Here is a 24,062-nt window from a genome sequence, read left to right on the forward strand (position 1 = left end):
GTAATAACCCTGACTGTCTTCTAACTGTATTTACTGCCCATATCTTTAAAAATTTGTTTTATTTCTCTCTTAGATTAGTTTCTTTACTTCAGAAACCATATACTACGTACTCATGATGAGATGACAGTAATTATTTCAAAGCAGAGCGAGGCTTTGTCAAAGCTAATACCGATCTTGACAACTGAAAATATAACTTATCTACACTTTTAATGTGGCATAAGATCAGTTTGTAAGCATTACATTACAACTGTCTTCTGACTTCGTTACAACAGTTTTTATTGCATAGAAGGGATTTTCCTCAATATTTTTACTCGAGTGAAAAAAAACTTGCATAAAACCTCAATTCCACTATAAGATTGATATCTATGCATGCCTTCTATAACACAGTTCTAGGAACTTCACGTGTGGGCTCATTTTATCTCTCTCCATGTATAGTCAAATGGACAAATTTTGCCGAGAATCTACTTAAATTTCCTGCTGGGGAAAGGGTGAACAGTATTGTCAGTAGTAATCTATCACACACAATGACAGGTGGTTGTAATTAGTTACTTCATTCAGTTTTCTACAAACTCAACCTCCAGTTTAAAGTAAGTCGCATTTATATCAATGCACCAATAGCATCGAACTAACGCTGTCTGTCAGTGGAAAGCAGTTCTTACTGAACAGGAATGTCATGCTAGAGAAAGTCATTTAAACCATATGCGGAGAGAGATCATTGAAAACTATCCCACACATGTATAGTTTGTAGACCGTCTGTGACATACACAAGTAACAACTGTCTTCTGTCTTTGTTACAGAGATTTCCTCTACATTTTTTAGTGATCAATTTTTCATTCTACTGGCAAGAAGTTGAAGAACCCATGGCCTACATGTACATGCAAGGAGTTGGTCACTTTGGTTTTTTGACATGACAATAATAAGGCAACTTATTAGGTCACTCATATTTGTCTTGGTTGAATGAATATGAAGAAAATATCAAAGAATGATTTACAATATCACAGCTAAAAGACGTTCTCAGTTTTCTCTACTGACATCAACTTGTCCACACCTTATTGAAAATCTAAATTGTTCACTTTACCAAACACGCACCAATGAATACTTCCCGACAACACAAAATGAATATCTCATGCACCAACAATGTACAAATTTTGGGTTAACCGAAAAAGCAAGATACAAATTTTTTCTTAACATTTCAAGTGATATCTCCGTAGTGATAAAATTACACCATGGTGCAAGAATCAACAAACTTGGAATTAATATTCCGAACCTGAAAAAGTGTTCACTTACAACTACTGAAGGGTGAAGTGATAAAATATTTTATGTTTCAGATGAAAAAAGAATGATAGCTATGCACCTTTAAACATGAAATCTGTCATCACAAGTTCACTTTAAGAGGGTGTTCAAAATCTCACTTTCACTTTCTACAAACTTGATTGCATCATTCAATTTTTTTTTCTTTTTCTTCAAAAATTATCAGAATTGCAATATCGATCTTAAGCTTTAAAGGCCCATAAATCCGTCCTAGGTTCTCGCATAATAGTATTACATGGTACGATTATTTGAAGGATACTGATTATGTATGAGGTGATTATTTCTTTAGGTGTAATATTTTTCAGAGCTCTGCCGGACAACTGTTTGCAACATCTAAATTGCAATCCTAATCTTGAGGTATACGTCACTTTCTTTCATTCCTCCAGTAAAACGTGTAACAACCTGCCATCAATGGTGACAAAATGTGAACAAATGGAGATGTTTATGACTCACTCAGGATACAGGAACTGTAAAAAAATACCACAATCAAGAGCAATCACTGATCTACAAAGATTCTGACACACTTCAAAATCAAATTACTCCATCTTAGTCACCTTGCACTGTGAGTGATATGTGTACACACTTGTCTCTCCAACACCCGATCAAGTGTTTCTCCCCTGTGACCTCAAGTGACCTCTTGTGTCAAAGGTCATGGAGTCCAAATGATAATTAAGAAGTCTCCAACTGTGACAAGTATGAGTGACATACATATTGGCTGTTATGAAAGCAAACATTTACTGCATACAATTGTAGGCTCACACATTGTTTGAATACTTTTATTATATTGTGTTTTTATAAGTTTTCGGATTAAGTTTTTGGATTTTTTCCAAGACTTTCACCTGGATCTTTGTCAGTCGGAAAAACTCTGCACATCGCAGTATGAAAACAAATACAAAAGATTATATGTGAATAAACCGTGAAAAATAATACTTTCTGAAGCATTAAGTATAATGATCTTAATTTTTTTTTTAAATTTGAATTTTTTAAGTTTGGGAACGCTAAAAAAGAGCACCTTGTTTCATTTGAGATGATTATAGACTCGTGATGGGATTAGTTTCACATTGTTTGGCCGAAGTGTTGACAATGACACTGATATTTCATTAAAGTACATGCAATTTGAACAGACACTGATCAAATATCATTGATAATGACATTGAAGTCTACTGAAGGAAGGAGGTCAATGTCTGGGTCAATGTGTGCAACAACTTGATTTTGACATGTTTCGGGTAAAGAAGGTTTACATATTATTATCAGTGATCTATCTAGAGTATTTTCACAAAAGGCTCTGGTAGTATGAACACCTTCTATATTTGAAACCTAAAAAGGGGGAGAATCTTGGGTCTTGTAGCTGTTGCTATATCATTTTCGTTTTCCATTAAACACTTTCACAAGATAACTAAGCTCACTAACTGCTAACACCTTCTGTAGTCTTAAAGGGGAACACTACTCCACAAAATAAATGTATTTTCATAAACTCTGGGTTCTGGAGAGTCATTTAATAATTTCACATCACATAAAGTTTGCTCGGTCGCCAAGAAACCCTAAACTGAAACTCTTTTTCACTTCTATTTTTCTGTCATTGGTACACTGTTGCATCATGGTCTTAACAGACATGAATATGCATTAGATGAACACTGAATATTCATGATCATAAGTGCTTATTTCCTTCAGATAAATAGTCATGAATATTCAGCATTCATCTAACATAGAAAGGAGGGAGAACTTGGGTCTTATGGTTGTAATTATGATATCATTTTTGTTTTCCATCGAATCTCTTAACAGAAAGACTGACAGCTATCACTAACACATTTGATACTTGCCAGTTAGAAACCAGGGAGGGGGACTCTTGGGTGTTGAGGATGTTATAATACCATTCTGTATAAAATGAAGTGTGTTGGAATATGAATTTCATCTCAAGAGTATACTAAGAAATATTAGAAGGCTTTACGCGCTTGTTTATAATTTGTTCAGGGAAAACTCTGTCAACTGTGGTGATGAGCTTCCGATACAATACACAATTAAAAATGATTTCTGAGCACACCACATCTTATTTCAAGAAATTATATTTTCATGAATATGTGTAATTTTCTCAACAGGCATGCTATTTGCATGGTACAGTAACTTACTTACATTTCCTGTCAAAAATTTTCAATTTTTTTTCTGTGATTTGGCACATACACATCTTGTTATGAAACATGTAAATTTTCATGGATAGGCCATTTTGGGGATTTCATAAAATTGTATCTCGTAAGTTTACTGATTAATTTCTTTTTTCTTTTTTTTTCTTTTTTTTTGAGATGTGGTTTTATCAAACCAATAAATGTGTTAATCCATCCTACTACCTCAGAAATATGAAGAAAAGTAAAAAATAAATTAAGCAGTTACTATATCAGAAATATGAATTAAAATTTTGTATATGGATATATGCACATAGTCTTTGCATATCTACATGAAGGGGCAAAGAACCACTTCTGTTTGTTGCTGTCAGTCATATACACAGGATACTACAAAACAATCTATTCCTGTCAGCAGATAGCGTAGGATGCAATCACAAATTAATCTGAGTCCATTTGTAGAGAGAGAGAGAGAGAGAGAGAGAGAGAGAGAGAGAGAGAGAGAGAGAGAGAGAGAGAGAGAGAGAGAGAGAGAGAGAGAGAGAGAGAGAGAGAGAGAGAGAGAGAGAGAGAGAAGAGAGAGAGAGACAGAGACAGACAGAGACAGAGACAGAGACAGACAGAGACAGACAGAGAGTAACACCAGGTGTGGTGTATAGTGATGAGAATGAGTCATACAGTATATAGCGATGCAGATTTCAAAGACAATTTTTCAAGTTGATGTTAAAATCTCAACGAAATGACACTTTCTTGATCCACGCATCATCTCATGGCACCATCAGCCGATGATGCGTTCAGTATGTAAAGTTGATAACACAGCCAGTGTAACTGATACAGTGGGATGAGTAATACTGCAGTTCTTTGTGATGGGTCACAGCATACATCTTGTGAATACGAGAGAGAGAGTGATTCACTACACATCAAGACTGTCTGATAAGATACATCCTCCATTTGAAATCACCGATGCAAAGTTGAACAATTAAATTATTCCTAGTGTTGCCAATCCTAAATTTCATTGTTGTCTGATGTCTAATGGCACCCCAAAATTTACACATCAAAGTGAGTTGTTGCAATAGGTGCTAGAAGGGCAGCCCTCTGGCCTGTACACTGACACGGTTCTGTCCTCCATAGGGACTGGTATTCTATACGGACTTAATGAGGACAACTACATACGGTGAGGATGCCAACTGGGATGTAAATTTTTCACTTGCTACGCTACACACTACTTTTTCCAATTATTTTGACAAGACAATTTACACACATCAGCTATGATGGCAGGATGAATGAAGTATACCATCTGCTGTTAGCCTGGCATTAATTTTGTATGGACTGACGTAGCCACTTGACTGCAAAATTCGTCATTGTTCACGTTGTCGTTCCTGTAACCCCTCACTAATTTGACAGTAGTGTAAACAACAACAAATCTTTTAATATATGACATTATATTTAATATCATATATTTTGTATAACAGAGTTGTTTTGCTAGTACCCTGGTAGTGTCTGGGAACCTCAGTAACAAAGGGGGAAATCTGGTGAATGTGATAGCGCTCCCATCATGAATTCAGATATGACATAATACTTTAGTTACTAAAAAATTAGTTATCCTTTAAAAACATACCTAGCCACTTCTTTAATGAAATATTGACATTGGTTGGTTCTTAAATACACTTAAGTGTGTACTCCGTATGTTTATTTTATCCACTGACTCCAGCTGAAAACAGGGCCTCATGATCAGTTTCAGACTGTGCCACTTTTAACTGTAATGTCATTTACGTGATATATACTATAGTGAGCACACATGTGGCTAGACTCTATTGCTTGTCAGAATACAATAGTAAGGTCAAAGGTCACCTTCATCTCAGACATTAGAACTGCTGATGATTGAAAGAGACTGCATGATCTATAAATTGCCATGGCTCACTAACACTCAATACTGACACAAAACATGATAAATTTTCCAGCATCATTTATCAATGCTATCACCTGGCTGATGGATGTACTAGTATGGAGCAGTTTTTTGCAATATATGGTATTACATGTATGCAGTAGATTGGGTTGAATCCCCGGGTTGAAGACATCATGTGAATTCATATTATTAGCAATTTCTATTTCACTGTACTTGAAATGACGGTTCGTTAAAATGGACTCACTAAAGCTCAATTTTTGTTGTGGACACGATTATCATATAGTTGCCTCAAGCTCTATATCATCATGGTGTGTTTATGAAAACATTGCCAATTCCATTGTAATGTCTCATTACTGTTTAATAGATCATATTCAGCATACTTGTACTAGCTAGTTTGGAATTTAATACACCATAGATTTGTGTAAGTGAAGCACTATATTTGTACCTTCTCTTGGTGATAACAAATGGATACACAATATGATAAAACATGACAAAAATATGATTACGACACAACAACCGACACTGCATATTGTGTCGACGCAAGGCATGACAAGACAAAACAAGACAACATACTCCTCCACACCACACCACACCACACCACACCACAACACAACACGTAACACACCACACCACAAGATAACACAACACAACACAACATGACACAACACAATGCAATGCAACGCAACACAACACAACATGGCACGTAAGGGACAACACAACACAATGTAAATACAACACAACACAACACAACACAACACAACACAACACAACACAACACAACAACACAACACAACACAACACCATGTATAGATAAGATTCAAAACGTGAAAGTATTTCTCTGTGAGGCCTCTCAAATTACAAACCATTTCAATCAGTAAGGCACTGTTTACCAATGTAATGAAATGTACATTAAGATTTCACTGAGAGATGAGATCTTATCAAAGTAGCAACCTACTTCATCCATATTGTAAAACATTCATCACAAATTGATCGGAAGGCATCACAAAGTGACTGTATTTGAGAGTCTACAGCTCTGCGATTACATAAAGTATCATGTGGTCTGCAGACAATGCTTTCTGAATTCTGAGCAGTACAATTATCTGTGCACCATAAATGGACTCTATTGGTTTCACATGTCATTTAGCATTGCCTGCTGGTACCTACTGCTGTGCCATTGTGATATGACTTGACTACTGGAGACAATGACATTTGACAGTAGTGTATATGTTTTGTATAACGTTTACAGAAAAGCCATGAATCCCTTGTCTACAGACGCCGACATCAATCTTAAACTTAAAGGCCCAGGATTCAATCCCATGTTCTCACATCAGTGTTATGTTATCAGTGAAGCTGTAATACATGTAATACATCACTCTTCTGTTCTGGACCAAATTTTATTTTCATATATTTTACAAGACAACTGTTTTTCATAAATATATTTTAATCCTTATCTTGGTCTTTAAGAATTATGGATGCTGTGTTTTTTGTTTTGTTTGTGTTTCTTTTGGACCAACCTTTCAATATAAAATGACAGTTTTTAATGACCAAAATGCTTTAAATCATGACTAGATAAGAACAGCAAGCCTTCTGAAGAATTTGAAATCTGTTCAAAATTTACTGAATTCATTCCCCCTCCCCCTCTATTAATATACCAAAGCACCTATATGTGACACTATAGCAAAAACATGTGTCTTTCCCTAATGACGTTGATAATTTCAAAGATGGTTTCTACAGTTTCTGCTCTATGTATTTCACATACATTTATTACATTTATTCCAACCATAATTAATAAAAGGTATATATATCATATTAATTCTAAATCTTTGAAGCATACAGTTCAAAATCGTTAACACATGCTCTAGATGTATGAATGATTACCATGGTTACAAGTTACCATGGTTACAACCAAAGTATCGTACTGCTCCTTATTTAATTATTTAAATCTTCTTTCATTCTTTTTCTCACTCGAGAGAAATATGAAAATTTTATGGCAAACATTAAGACAAATTGATGTCTTTAATACCTTGGGGGTACAAATTTTCTTCATAAAAATCATCTAAGTCATTTCATAATCCTTGTCTGGAATGGAAATGTATACATTACCACATTAATCTCTGTTTTATCGCCATGGTATTATTATTTTGTATTATTTTACTAGCGTATTACACATATTTTGTATAGTTTCAAGTTACATCTGTATTTTAAAATTCCAGTCTGTGTATTGTTATGGAAAGCGCACTGAGACGCAGTGTAGTGCGCTCTTTTATAAGAAATAAATTATTATTATTATTATTATATATTAAATTATATATTATTATTATTATTATTATTATATTATATTATTATATTATTATGATGTGAAATGGCTACATTACTGTCATATGCAATATGTATTTATGTATATACATGTACATAAATACAAACATATTAATACACATACATACATACATACATAAACATATTAACACACACACACACACACACACACACACATATATATATATATATATATATATATATATATATATATATATATATATATATATATATATATATATATATATATATATATATATATATATATATATATATATATATATATATATATATATATATATATATATATATATATACACACACACATTATATACATTAGTAGAGATATCTGCTCACAACCCATAAATTCCACAGTCTAGTTTGAGACCAGGAAGGGAACATCTGGGACCTGATGAATATTATAATAACAACCACCATTTTCACATCAATGACAGGAGTGTGATTTTTATTTCATCAAGCCAGTGTTCAGAAATAACCAAGCAAGGTGTCTCTGTATTATCTTGTCCAGGTAGATAATACATGTAGAGATTGTGAAATACTTACACACACTGTCTGAATAATACCCATGACTCATAGTCTAGAGAAAACACTGCTTATTGTGAATCAGGGGTCATGACTAGACTAGTTCTAATAAACCAAAATATTCCTGTGCCCCTAGTACGAAGATTTCTAATACTGATTATAATTTCTTTCTTAAATACATACTTGTATTTTAGTATCTGGTGAAATAAACATAATACTCCCCTCCCATCTACTTTTATTGATATTTTTTCATTCATTTCATTTTATCAATTTCAGTACTTTCAGTCAAGGACTATGTACACTAACATGGATAGTATTACTGTACATCTCTACAGACTCAAGATATTATCAGTCACAATAATAATGTCATCTTCACAAATTTAATATTTTAAAATAATTTCACAGAAATCTGTGTTTTGAAGGTCAAGGTCAGACTGGGGTTAAAATTTTGGTACCAAAACAGTCATCTAGATGAATTCTATTGTAAAAACTGGTCCTGAACAAACAAGTGATTCTATGTATTTTTAACCACTATGGCTGCAATAATAAGACAGTTGTAATCAAAGTCTGTGAGATTCAAACATTGGGGTTTTAATGTATCAATGGTTGAATGATTATAGTTCAACTTTGGGTGGGAAAAAACAGACTGTTTTTCTCTATCTCTGTCCGTCAATTCATACAGTATTGTCAGAACTTGGGATTCAAACATGGGTGGGGGGGTTGGGTGGGGGGTGGTGGGTGGTTTACAGGCGTTGTCTGGATTAGAGTCAAAAGTTGAACATGAAAAACATTTGTCTGGTGTGGCGAACTATAGAACAAGTTGGTCAATAATGAAAGAATGATTTTAATTAACTATGACTTAACTGATAAGATGCACTATTTAATACCAGAACTTGGGATTCAACATTGGGGTTATAAAACCCATGGTCTCCAATCATCAACATGGCCACTGAGAGTGTGATACCTCATTTTACAATTTTTCATTTTAATTCCATTTTGTAATTGTGTCTGAGGTAGACATCAAGGGGAAGGGACTTAGCTGTGAAGTATTTATGAGTCTGCGTCAACATACGGCAGTGCAATAACTGGGATTAACTCACTGACTTTGTGGAGACACATAGATTATGATGGCTAATCCTCTAGAGTTTAAAACAGATAGTTTGTACAGCCACATTGAACAAGCAATCATTTGCTCAATAATTAATCTTTCTCCCAAAAATATACCCTGAAGAACGCTTTTCCATTCATAAAATATATCTTTAAATATTGCACACTTTTTTTGTTGGGGGCTACCTAACTGAATTATAAATAAGTGTCTGGAACATTTTAAAATTTTTTAAAAATTAATTATCGAGTATCTAAGCGCTTTGTGTGAATATTGCAAGATTACACTCCTTCAAACAGCAGTGTGTTACAAGCTCAGCAGAAGATTGTCATTTATAGTTATATAGTATGATTTTTTACTGAGCAGTTGTAGGGTCCATGGCTTAATAGGCACTACAATTAGATGATGTTTTGGACTGTTTATTCAAGCGACCAATTATGGACTACTGAAGGCCAGGATTCAAGCTAACTTGTTATCATAGTTCACTGTGGGATATTGAGATGCCAATCTCTTTGGGCAAACAGTGCATGTTGACTTTGCTGACAGTATAAACAAACACATGCAGCATGGCACACTATTAACCAATACATGTATGTGCTATATGATGAGAGTGCAATAGACGCATTCAGACATTGAGTTGAGGGGATTTGTATTTGAGTACACTGTATGCTAGGTTTGTGAGGTGGGAGTGGGAGTGGGAGTGGCACACTGGGGTCTATGTTGTTGGGAAAAGAATTGGCATATGCAGGTCTGTGTATATGGAAAAGAGAGTAGCAAATCCTGGTATCTGCCTATGGGAAAGGCAAATCCAGGTCTGTCTATATGGGAAAGGGAGTGGCAAATCCAGGTCTGTGCATATGGGAAAGGGAATGACAAATCCAGGTCTGTGTATATGGGAAAGGGAGTGTTATGTGTATGGGAATGGGAGCAACAAATCCAGGTCTGTGTTTATGGGATACAAAATGGTAGCAAATCTAGGTCTGTGTTTACATGGATCTTAATATACTGTTAGAAAGGAATGTAATTTATATGCTGTATTCAAACTGGTACCAAATTTAGAAAATAAGTGAAAGAAATTACAGTGCCAAAAATATACAATATAATGTTTGGTGCAATTAGAATGACAAGTCATTGATCAAAACCTACATCTCAACATCTAATAAAGCCTGTCATTATGTATTAATTACAACATCTTTTATAATTGGTATGATATTTAGTGATATGGTAAAACCACAATTATACGGAAAATTACAGTTTTGGCTGGGTAGGAGCTGACGTCACCTATATTTCTGCTTTCGTCATGAGAAGTAGCTGGAATGCAGGTGAAAGTGTTATGTGTGCAATGTTTGTAAGTAGTTGAGACTAGGGTAGCAATACAAGGGTAAAATCCATTTACACAAAGTATGGGCAATAATGTGTAAAGTGCATCCAAGCTCAGACTAGGGGTAACAGCCATTTAGGTGAGATGTGCATGGCCCTGGCTGTGTGGGCAATAATGGTGTATCACCACCCTACTACAACTAGCAATACAAAGCCTTTTAAATGGCATGAGTAAGACATCTTAGCTAATATGAACAGTCTATTCCTTACAACTCACTTAATTCAATTTGTGTGAAATTCAATCAGACACGAATGCCATTGAGTTGACCCGACATGTCAAATTACCAGTACAGAAGGTGATTGTCTGCTAAATGTGACACCGATGGTAGCAAACAAACACACATATAGGGTAGTGATAGTTTGCTAGGACGAGGGGAATTAAGGAGGGGGAGGGGGGAGTGTCCAACTGCTTTGAGGGAAATAATACTTATAGGCTAGGAATGGGGAGATAATAGAGGCTATGGGATGGTGAGGGGGGGGGGGAGCCTGAATAGGAGAGTTATTATATCTATTTTGTTAGTATACCGACACAAAGCAACTATGCAAACTTGCTAAAAATTCAAATAGTCTTTGATTAATATCTTTAAGTAATTTTCTAATGTCCATGGCAACCAGTGACCGCCACACATTAATACTGCATAACTTCAAAAAAAAGGGAAGGAAATCGTTTTACTACTACATATATCTGTTGTATATTTTTGACTTTATGGCTGAAAATTTAACAAAATCTTTTTTGTGATAAACTTATAGGTTGTATGTATATACACAGTGCTTGGTGCAATACTACATGGTCATAACGAGTTGAGTAATATACAAAAGAATGTTACACACAAATATAAAAAATATGTCAACATTACAGCAAACTGTAGATTTATCATCGCCATAACGACTGACAGTGATACAATCATTATTACATAACTAAAACATCAAATACACTTAATACAATATTAATATTAAATACATACGATATGTCATCGATAAATCATAACATAATTATTAACAGATTTTTTTTTTTCAATAAGAGAAAAAAACACTGTCAAGAACACATATGTTATGTAAATGTACAGTAGTTGAATGGCTATGTAAGCCTATAGAAATTCAATGTCAATATTTATATTAAAATAATCAATCGAAATAACAGAAATTTGTAGTTGGATTATGCAATATAAATCACTCTATTATTGCTCCATTTCTAACTGGCCGGGGTACTTTTTTTCCGAGTTTGCTAGACTCATATGATGATTTATCAGCATCTGCAGTATGCCTGAATGGCTATAACTCACTATAGGGTTGAATGACCAGGAATGACTCGTTTCACCTTGGTTTTAATGATACGCCTCCATAGAAACCAAAATTTACTGCCCCGTCTATGTGCATTGTGTTTACTGCACTCGCCTGAAGGCTTTGTAATTGTGTGTGTATGTTATGTATGTGTGTGTCAATATATTTTACAACTTTAGTAAGATGGAGAATAATTCATAAATTTCACTTTATGGGAGACATTTTTTATTCATAATATTGCAGTAATTATGTCTATCAACATTCATGTCTTTGTTATTGATGTCTTTCTACACTCACTGCAGTCATAAAATGCATCCATCTATTTCTTGCTTTGACTACAAGTGACTATAGGGAGCAGTTAGCGTTTCATTCATCTTTTTCCCCTTAATGAGAGTCTTGAGGTGATTCTTAAAGAACTGCAATGATTGATCCAGTTTCATCACCTTTTGTACTCTCCTGGGTTTTTCGTGTGTGTTTTTTTCTTATTTTTTTCTTTGCATGCATGTAGATTAGTTTACTTGTCTGGTGTACCCTTACTGCTCAAGAAACACACCAATATATATATGTACATTTAGGGGTGGGATGCCTATCAACTATGTGCTGTGATGTGTATACAATGTATGTATGTATGTATGTATGTATGTATGTATGTATGTATGTATGTATGTATGCATGTGTATTGTAAAGTGTGTGTGGTATATTGCACCTGTGGTGTAAAGGTGTGAGTGAGTGATTTGTGTTTGGTGAACATTGTATATGCTATGGTGTGTCTGTATGTGCATGTGAGGTGGACGCGGGAATGACAATGTACATAAAAATCCACACGTCACATATTCCATAGACCTATGACTACACATGTCTAATATATATAATGATCTCTTTTCAGTTTGCAGGCTTTGCTACGTTGAGGAGTAGATCCATACTAAAATAGCACTTGATATCACTGACACTGTCAATTGTTAATGCTGTGTGCCTGGGGCGTCAACTCAACACTCATGTCTCAATTCTATCAAATTGTACAGATCCAGACTGTCTCACCGGACTAGAATATCGTGTACGGTAGAACCGTCTAGACGAAAAAAAACGAGTGAGATTTGAATACTAATCCAACTTAGGATTAATATTTAATATTCTTGAACATCCAATCTAATCAAATCTGATTAGAACCAGATACAATTTGATGTCAAACAGACACGTTTTCTGGTCTATTTTCACTTCACTGGATTCCAAGTTTCTGGTTGAGTTGTGTTGCCGCAGCATGTTACAGATACAGCCTGTTTGTAGATTTGTGTAATGCCAAATATTGTGAACTGCAAAGGTGACTGACTGTAACTGGTAGAATGGAAAGATAAAGGTCAGACAACAGTGACCCAAGTTTAAGTTGTTGGATATCTTATTTACATCAACCAACGCTTCACTTCATCTGGTTCAACTGTAATTTGTAGTCTGTGTTGGCCACCTTGTCAATTGACATTTACATATTAGAATCATGGCAAATATGTCATCATGCATTTCTAGTAAGTCGATTTAGACTAAAGTTAATATAAAATGACACACTTACAGACTGTGTCCTCAAAGTCTAAGAAAATGCATATAGATGATGCAGAATCATTGACATGCAACTCTATGTGATGCACCATAGTTTGGGTTTTTCCTATAGCTACGCACCACAGTTTTTTTTCCTACAGCTATCCCTTACTATATAGTGACTCACAAGAAACCCGTATTCTATCATTTTGACCCACAACAACAAATTTCTTTGATGGCAACTCATTCAGATGTATTAACATCACTGCAGCTGGGTGATTGTGATTGTGTGCAAAATGCAGTCAAGAGAAAGAGCCACATGTCAAGTAATAATCTGGAAATTATATGCCACGACTTTCACATCTTTTCATCGCGACTTTCACTTATTTTCATCGCGACTTTCACATCTTTTCATCGCGACTTTCACTTATTTTCATCTAATGAATAGGACAATGGAGTCCAGACTATTGGTATATGTCTATATCTACAAGACAGGCCTTAAATACAATACATCACTATTATAAGTACAGTTGGTGCAACATATGGATGGTGACAAAGCCCTGACAACTTGATCTTAACCAGTGCTCACCCCCACAGTGACCTTGTCAATTGCTTATGTATGAGACAAGACAGCCCATGCACTACATCCAATTCATATATTTATATGTAAACTGTAATTCCATGTATTGATCATTCCGATTTGAATATGTCTGAAAACTTGGTGGCATCGATTGCGCAACTATGGTAAATATAAACCACTACACGCTTTAAGAGAACACGTACAAATGTATGGTCTATCAGTGTTATACCATTAGTCTTCTCGGAGCCACGTTTTCTGGCTTTTCTTTCCACTGCTGTCTCCATTGTACTTTCAGCAAGACAGAACTCTGAACTGATTACTATTAGATCATTTGATGTTCAGTTGTAGGGCTAAACAGTACAAAGCTCGTACAGTTGAAATACCTATTGTGATTATACTGACAATACAGTGTAGAATAGACTCTAGTGATGACATGCTTGACTGATTGCGTCCCAGTGAAGACAACTCAGTTTGGTGACCGATTTTGTCTTCCTAATAAAAACATGTGAGATAAATTAACGTACTACATTGAATTGTTATAGTGATACACATGTAACAGCTCGTTTGGTTTGAATTTGTCGGCCTGACAAAACCTGTGGGACAAACCATGGATATTGTTAAAGATTGTGAAGATTTTTTGAGAGAAACCTGTGTGTACTAACACACTACATTGCATTCTGATCAAGTCACATCATTTTTAGTTAGAATTTGTCTTCTGAATAAAAATATGACACAAATATACTACATTTTGGTACAGATATATGTAACTAATTCAGCAACGGATTCATATAATAAATGTGAGCGACAATGATGTATAACATTTATAATTATCTCATTTGGTGACTGACGGATTTGCCTTCCAAAAAAGTGTTTAAGTACAAATATACATGATTGATAACCAATTTGGTTAGAATTTGCCTTCCTAATAAACTTTAATAAGAGACAAATGTACTACTTGTAAAAGACATTAAAGTCATTTATCTTCCAAATAAAACCTGTGTAGTATTTACTACATAATGAAAATGTAAACCCCTACTGATTTCCCAATTTCAATTCTATCATCAACTTTGAACTGTGATCCCTGACCCTTATACAACTTCCTTGACGGTTTTCATATTTATGCATTTTATCGCCAACACATAAAACCCAAAACATTAACTCCTTCATAATTCAATATATCATAAGATATATTGAGTTCATTAAAAATTCCATTCATAATACTAAATTAAAATTTTTCTTCATAATTTCTAGAAATGTCGTGATAAGATTGGCAACATTAAATGCAATTATTGGTACATATAAATGGTACTCACATGTTCAACGTGTGTACACAAAGATATTATTAATGTTTTTATAACAGTCAAATAATTCAAAGACCCACATCCATCCTACTAAAAGATTCATACGCATTTAGTTAGAAAGACCTGTCAATTTATATCTTCAACATATGCTATCACCATATTGAAAATTATGAATATATCATATTTCTCATTGAAGTGTCAGTGAAGAACATTCTGAGAGGCTGATTCCATTTTTTGACAGCTTAATTCATCCCATGGGGAGGGAGAAGGAGCTGGTGAGCTTGAACACTGACTTTTGCTAAAGCATCATTGATCACCACATTGAATGCTGTACTATTATTAATCATCAACTCTGAACTCTGACCCCTGACCTTTTCTTTCATTGATCACATGGGTGTGTATTGAGCACAAGTTCCAATACTGTTACATGTACATGTATATGAACAATTTGATCATTTCAAATACAGACTGGGACAATATTACATGTACTGGTACTGTTCCGTACAGCTTTCAATTATCTTTTTCAGGATCAACGCAAAGACAAACCTGTCATCGAGTCAGCATGACATACAATTCATTTATTGAAATCCATACATATTATAAACTACCCTGCTTCAAACAAATATGTAGCAGTCAACTTCATTTTACATGTGTAGTTCTAACCCCATGTGATTTACATAAAACTGTGGCACCACAGATTTCATAGACTCATTCTTAAACATCTTTGAGGTTAATTTGCATATCACATGCTCATAACACATGCATGGACGAGATCAAGATCATGAGGTTGAGGCTGCATGCCCTCAGCAGTTGTTCTCGCATCAAGAACATCTGAAACTAAATGGCCATACCCACAGAGTACATTAAGGCTGTGTCCTTCACTTTGTATCATAAAGCTTCCCAACCCAATGTTTGGAATGAAAGTTGATGAGATCCATAAAACCAATCTGATATGGCCTGTTACTTTGTAACACAACTGAGTGGGCTGTCTGTGTGATTACATACTTGGAATAACTATGGTATCATGATATGTCTGCTGTAAAAAAAATGCAATCAAATATCAACAATCCCATTAGTCCCTATTGCAATACAGTCATTTCTCAGATAATTTATCTGTGTCAAAAACCAAGCAAATGATTGTACTGATTACCAGATTGTCCATATAGTCTGTTTGCATTGTGACTTTATGAGACACTTTTGTGCCATTATTGTGGTTTGCATATTTGCTGTTATACACATACAATAACATGATACAAATGAAGCAAATTGTCATTACAATTATATGGACCATGCATTTGAAATTGAAGCTTATATACAGCCTAACTGTCTCTGTATGCCCTTTGCCTGGTGTTCAGCTAATAAAAAGATCCATTACCATGGAAACGGGATCATTAAAATAGACACAAACTTGACTGTAAAATATACGGGTGCATAACTTTGACCTTATCATTATGCCAAAAACACCTGTATTTGGAGTGAGGGCTAAACCTTGATACAGTGTTTCTTAGTGGGAGACAGTATACTGCATTTTACTATTTCAATTCAACATGTATATTTTTTGCACATCAAAAGCAAAATACTTGTAAACTTTTGGTACACAACAAAACTTTAAACCATTTTGTTTCAATCAAAATGCAAGAACAGCTTCCTACTTTGTGAAATTACAAAATGAATTGAAAAAATCGCGCGAACATTTTAAAGCTCAACATTGTTGTTCAACTTCATTTACAAGTCTCTGGTGGAAAACAATCATGTACGGTAGTAGCAGTCTGAATTTTATTTGAAGGGGTACATGAGTTGAACAACAACAAAAAGTCAGGAAAACCATATGTTGTATTGTAAATATGTCATCACACACCATATGTGACTTCTGCATAACAAGCAAGTTACTTTAACAGTCTACTGTGCCATTTTCCTAAACTTTAGAATCTAGCTTGTACTTTTACTAGTTTTAGGATGAAAGCAGTGAGATAGTATTTTCAAACACTGAAGCATTAACAACATGGAAAATGAACTACAGCATACAAGGCTACAGAATTTTTCTACATCTTTACAACTCAAAACTGTCTACTGCTTTGTAGAAAAATCTTTGAAATCCAGACCACAAAATGATAGAACTAGTATGATTGTACAAAATTAGGTTGACATTCAGTCCCATACACAACACTTTAGTATTCGTTGTTCCTCTGCCATTTTCATGTCTCTATCAATTTCAGCTTAGTAAAAGCGACCACTTTACTACTTCAGAATAAAAGAGTTTACCTCCTATCTTGCCAACACAATCAAACATTTATTGAAGGTATAGTGAATGCACAATACTGTTACAAAGCTAGCATTTCAAAGATAACTTAAAAGTACAAGCAGCCCATGCACATCAATTCACGTCCATTTTCTTGCGGTGGGTTTCTTTGTACGCTTAGTTATGTACCAATTCTTAAAAGTGCAAGCAGTTCACACACATTCATTTTCTTGTGGTGGGTTTCTCTGTACGCTTAGTTATGTACCAATTTCAAGCTAATGATATATTATAAACGGTTTCATTTGATCCCCAACTACTTTGACCTTTGACCTGACCACAACTCGACAGACTCGTAGAGGGTACTTGAAATTTTGATGCTCACACTTGACAGGCTTTGACTGGCCCTTTGCATGACTTCATCACATGATTAGCATATGGATCCTATCAAATGTTCAGTTCTACCACTTTCATTTTTATTATAATCCTTTCACGATTTCAACTATTGCTACACTGCGTTAAATTGATGGAGGAAAAACTGATCAGAGAGAAAAATGATTCAAATTTGAGAAAATATCATTTTTTTACACTTGGGAAATCATCCTGCTGGCTTCAAATTTAATTTCAATCATGGGTACCAAACAGTCTGGCACAAAAAAAAATTTGCCATAAAAATTCACAAGAAAAGCTGGAGTTTACATGAACAATTGAGCTTAGGAATAAAGTTTTGGAGTCAAAAAAGTTTGTCTGGCATAAAAATTGGTCGAAAACAATAGAATAGTTAGTTAGTAATAGTTAGTTAGTTAGTTAGTTAGTTAGTTAGTTAGTTAGTTGATGCTATGTTCATCCAATGTTGAGTGAAGCCCTCCTCCAGCAATTTCCATTCTCGTCTGTCTCTTCTAAGTTCTACTCCATGCATGTATGTGGTTATTTCATCTCACGTCACCATTTCCTTTTTTGTCATCCTCGTCTTCTTTTCCCTGTTCTTGGTTGCCATTCTGTGAGTCTCTTGGTCCACCTGTTGTCTTGATGTCTTGCTAACTGCCCTGAATAGAATGATCCTATGTAATCCTTATGAATCCTTTCAAAACTTTGTACCATAAATCCTGATTATATTTCATGATTTTACCTGAGAATGGATGTATAAAAAGTGTTCCTGGATCTAAAAGCAAGAGTTTAAAAAATTGACTTCTACTTTCCAAACTGCGTTAACGTAGTGGCCACAATAATAAACTTGGTCCTACCAATCACTGATATTCAAACTGCTCCCCGTAATCATCATATTCATACACCTGTTATGTTAATCACTTAAATATAAATCTACCCTTGTGGCTGTCGCAAATTTTGTAACATTACATTTATAGTAACCACAATTGACGGGAAATTTTTAGTTGACTATAATTTTTAGCTTCCAGATGGAGTCATTGACTACTGCTGTGGGTGTGTTCGCATTTTCAATTCTAGAGATGAATTTTGCATTGGATATATACCCAGTGTATATGATTTATATTTGTATATCTAAAAGCCAAACCACTTATATGAAAGATTACGATTCACTTTTTCCCTGCAGTTACTTGAACAATCATGGTTTAGGGATTCTATTCTGACTTTAGTGTGCAGTAACCATGGAAACTAGATGGTCTAAAATATCTGTAGGTAGTGAAATGTTGTGCTGGGATGAGCTCATATTAAAACTTCCCGTTACTTATCAGGGATTTTTGATTTTTTCAAGATTACTAACACGTTCCACTGCTGTCTCTCAAGTATGGCAAGATTTTTGGCTAAGTATCCATCACATGACGTATGAAATCAAATCCAAAAGACTTCAAAGTGTTGTGAATTTGAAAAAAAAACATATTTCGCTATTTTCAGTTTGAAATGTTCTCTATTTAAACACAAAGCTGATGAATCTGGTTTGACTTTTTAGTTGGACGCTATTATCAGAGAAATTTTAGACGTCAAATTATTAAACACTGGCGCCAGTCTGAAATGGAAAGTATCTAAATATTATGTACTTATCAAGGTACGCGAGTGATTCATATTACGAAATCTACGTGATTGCTTGATAATGAGGGCATGATAAATTTATCAATTTGCCGTATACATTTACACTTTTTCCTTACAATTGATGCCAATATTCTTGGCTTATTTTGCTGAGTGTAATGGATTCTGTATGAAATATGATCACAATTGTTCAGTACATTTTTAATACATTGACTAGGTTTTATGAAATCTAAACTGTCTTGCTGTTGGCAACGGGCGGGCGAACTGTTGATTTTCTTTCAACTGTGTGTGCCAAAACTCATAGGAAGTGATGTCAGAAATGGATAACTGTTCGTCTAATCACTTTGTGTAGTCATAAAAAAAGCCAGTAAATTTTGAACAAAGCCAAAGATTTTTAACATAATATTTGTGTGGATGTAATATTGCTATATATGTGCTCTCTCAGTTTCGTATTCTCAGACTCATCACCGTTGCTAATGACGGCCTCCTTATCGTCAATGATAACCATTTCAACCAACCAGAGAGCACATTGTTGTACCAAGAAGCATCACACACGTGCACGGTTTGCTCACAACCATCCACTTTCATTTTAGCCATCCCATAAAACACCAAATGAAGTGTCTTGTACACTGAGGCATAATATTTCTGTTGAATCTAACTTTGTATCTAGAGAAAAGTTTAAAGGTGAACATCATTGTAGGAAATAAATAATATTATACCTTTAGTGTAAAAGTGTAATATTTATCTTCTGCTGTTACTGTTGACTCCAATGAGACACAGCATGTTGAAGGCAAAGTCCTACACTGAACAATGTATGAAGAACAAGTTTCAGCACATTTTTTTTCCCAGAAATTGTGCATCCATATTATTCAAATTACACATATGCACATCTGCTGACTCTGATCGTATGAGACAATGTGTGTCCATGGCATGGACCTGCACTGAACAATTAATGAGAAACAAGTTTTTAACAGTTTTTTTCTCGGCAATTACATGTTCAATCTACATACACTGCTCAAAGGAAAGGGAAACTGTAATGTGTTGATTAAAATAGGCATATCGTAGATAGTAGTTTTAAAGTTCAAAGTTCAATAATGAATACGCTAGCGAGTATGTCAGGCAAAGTTAGGCTGAGGTTAGGTAAACGATACAAAAAAAGATGGTAAATAACTTCACTTCTTGGTTCAACACAGCTGAAGAAACAGATGCATTCACTAGAATTGCAGTATTATCTTTCAGGCCATCATTTCTTGCTTACAAAGCAAACATGCAGTACATGTAGAAACCAGTCATCAATTTTCAGATCCATCCTGTCCTGTTGTACAATCCAGAAATGAGATTCTCTGAAGTGAGTATGAATTTAATACAGGATACAGTTTGAGTTAATTTTACAGGAAATAACGCAAGAGATTTCACTTTTACTGTTATTTATGATATTAGTATATTTAATTATTCAAAAAATTGCAAAAAAAAATACAAGAAAACAGACAGAAAAATTAACATAAAATGTAAATTCTCTCACATCAAATCAAATTTACAATTTTGTTCATGTGGTTCAAAAATTATGCAGAAATACAAAAACGTTTCTTCTCCAAGGTAGTGTGCATTTTATTACGCAACTACACCCTCCGTGAGCATAGTAGGCGAAGTAGAACAACAAAACATGGATTTTAGGCAGGTTACCATGGAAATAAACATATTTCATTTGTCCAACAATATCAGGGTGTGGTTTGGTGGCCATTTTGGATCAACTTTGGTTACATACATGCAGACACATTATTTTGTGTAATGATTTCACAAATTGACTTGAATCTTGCATTTTTTTCTTAAGATTCTGGAAAATTTGAAGTACTTTATAATGACTCATTTACAAAATTGTATTATCATCCTGCACTGATAAAGAATTAGAATCTTTATCAGGAAAAAAGAACAATGACAAGAACTGAAATACTGGGTTCAATATTCTTGTGAAAAATTACTGGGTTTTATTTTCTTCTAAACTTCACATTTTCGTAATTGCATTTCTCAAGTAGGAGGGTAACAAAAAATGTGACAGGGCGTACCAAAACACAGTTCTTAAAACGCCATTAGTGTCGTTCTTCAAGCATATGCATGTCTCTTTAACAGGGACACCTCAGTGAACCTACACCACATTTACAATAGAGAAAGGCCATATTTCAAAGCAGGGTTCCTGTGTTCAACTGACATGTGCACTGTACAGGCATTGAAATGGTTGTTGCCTCGTCAAACAATGTTGGAGAACATCTAGAATGTCAGTTATTCACTCATTTATTTCTATTCAAACTGGCACTTGTGAATCACGGGCGTGTGATTACTGAAATCTGCATAATGGCCTGGATATCAAATGCTGATACGTACTTATACGCTTGATTCTGACTGGGTAGCCAGTCTACTACTGGCTGAATAAGTAATTTTTTACAACGTTGGGATATAGAGCGATCAGTAAAGCAGCCACACATCCAGAAAGTACACAGGCAGTGACTTCTTTGAAAAAAATCAGAAAATTTTAGTTAAGACCTTCAGTTATTATCTATGGCAATTCTTTATTTCTATATTTCTATGATGTTGTGACTTGTTTCATAGAGATTATATTTTCCTTATTTTATTACATTATAATAATATTTACATTATATTTGCATAATTCTACTAATGGATTTTTGATTGCTTCATACAGATTCAAATTACATTATTTTGTTACATTATTTCAATTTACATTATATTTTCATTACTAATGAATTTTGTGACTTACTAAGTTACTGTTTCGTCGCTGTTATTTTAACATTATTTTATTACATTATAATAATATTTACATTATATTTACAAGATTCTGATAGGTGAATTTTGTGCCATTGTTTCAGAGATTATATTTACATCATATTTGCATTACCAATGAATTTTGTGACTGTTTCCATTTCATAAAGATTATGTTCACATTATTTTGTTACATTATATTTACATTATTCTGATATTAAATAACATAAAAGCCTGGATGACATAATTTCTCATCTGTATGTATGTACTAGTATGTGAACAAAGTGAGGTTTCAAGATGTAGCACGACTTGTGCATGCGTAGTTATAAGTATGGTGGACTGCAGGATATGTGAATGCAGAAGTTTTCCTCCAAAAAAAATTTCGTACATGATAAACATATTACACCAGATTTATTGTTAAAATACAATCAAATACTATTTGTGTTAGATACCGGTGGAGGGTCTATGGATAAAGTGACTTTCTTACATTATCAGTGTGTTTTCTAAGCAAATTTGACACGCCACTGACACACACAATTTCTAATGATGCACCAAAATTTGCATTCTTGCAAACCAGAGCTATTATATCTTGGAAATAGGGACCGACTCGTTGAGAACGGTACCGTAAAATGGTCGTGGTTTGCGGTGACGCAAAATTTGGTGTTCCCCTTTCTCTTACTATGTGGTAACATGTAAGAAATGCCAGTTTTTCTCATTTTGACTCACAACAACAAGATTTGGCGATCCTTAGTTTAGAGCACTAAAGTACTTTTATTTCACTCCAACGTCATATCCAAATTTGTGCGTGTTGAAAAAAACCCACTAGATGTTGAATTTGTAATTTCATTTATTTAACATATACATGTACACCATACTTGCTTAGCTCTCTGTAAGAATTCATCATGCTGTTATAGTCACTTAAAGAAAAGAAAAGCTACATACAGTAATGGACCGCAAATGTCAAAACTGTGAACACAAAATCAATGTTTTGCCGAGGGCTTTGAACCCCAGTAACAGTATGGGAGAAAATTTGGTAAAACTGGCATACCATCCCATATATTTAACCATAACTTTGGTAGGGAAGCCCAGAACTGGCGAATTCAGGTAGATTTAAACCTACTTATATAGCCCTTAACAAAAACACTAAAAATGATACTAAATAGCCCAGCCTTTGAATACCAATTTTTTTCAGCCATACTGGTAACACATGGTAGAAAATTGCTGTAAGTCAGGCCCATATTCATGAAGAACTTTAGTATTTTTTGCATGAATTTTGACTAATTTAACACAGGTAAGAATAAGCTTCTGGTCACAGCTACTGTACAGTTTCTTCAAATATTTGCTTTGAGTTGTAAGATTGACATAATGATATTCACACTACAATTTGTACAAACACTGTTCTTGACACACATGTCAGCTCTGAGGTCAAAGGTCATGATAATGCCCAAATAATTTAATTATCTTGAGCTGTATTTCTGGCTTAAATGATAAATTTGTATTTATTGATTAACAGCTTTCTGGATTTCTAATCCTGGGCTATCAATTGTAGATATTTTTTTCAAAAATTTGTGAATTAAAAATAAAAATTGAGTAAATTTTGCAAATTTGATGTCAGATTAGCTGATGAACTACAGTGAGATAATATTGCAGAGTAGTTGAGTTTTATTACGTGTAACAAAGAGTACT

The 24,062-nt window shown here is 34.4% G+C and overlaps 1 protein-coding gene across 1 annotated transcript in view; it reads right to left on the bottom strand.

Annotated features, from left to right (window-relative positions):
* The window catches only part of LOC144448885 (nucleoredoxin-like), a 44,642-nt gene that overhangs the window by 11,043 nt on the left and 9,537 nt on the right, over positions 1-24,062 (bottom strand). The gene's annotated exons all lie outside the window — the stretch shown is intronic.

The sequence above is a fragment of the Glandiceps talaboti genome, chromosome 18, assembly GCF_964340395.1.
Source record: "Glandiceps talaboti chromosome 18, keGlaTala1.1, whole genome shotgun sequence".
NCBI classification, from domain to species: domain Eukaryota; kingdom Metazoa; phylum Hemichordata; class Enteropneusta; family Spengelidae; genus Glandiceps; species Glandiceps talaboti.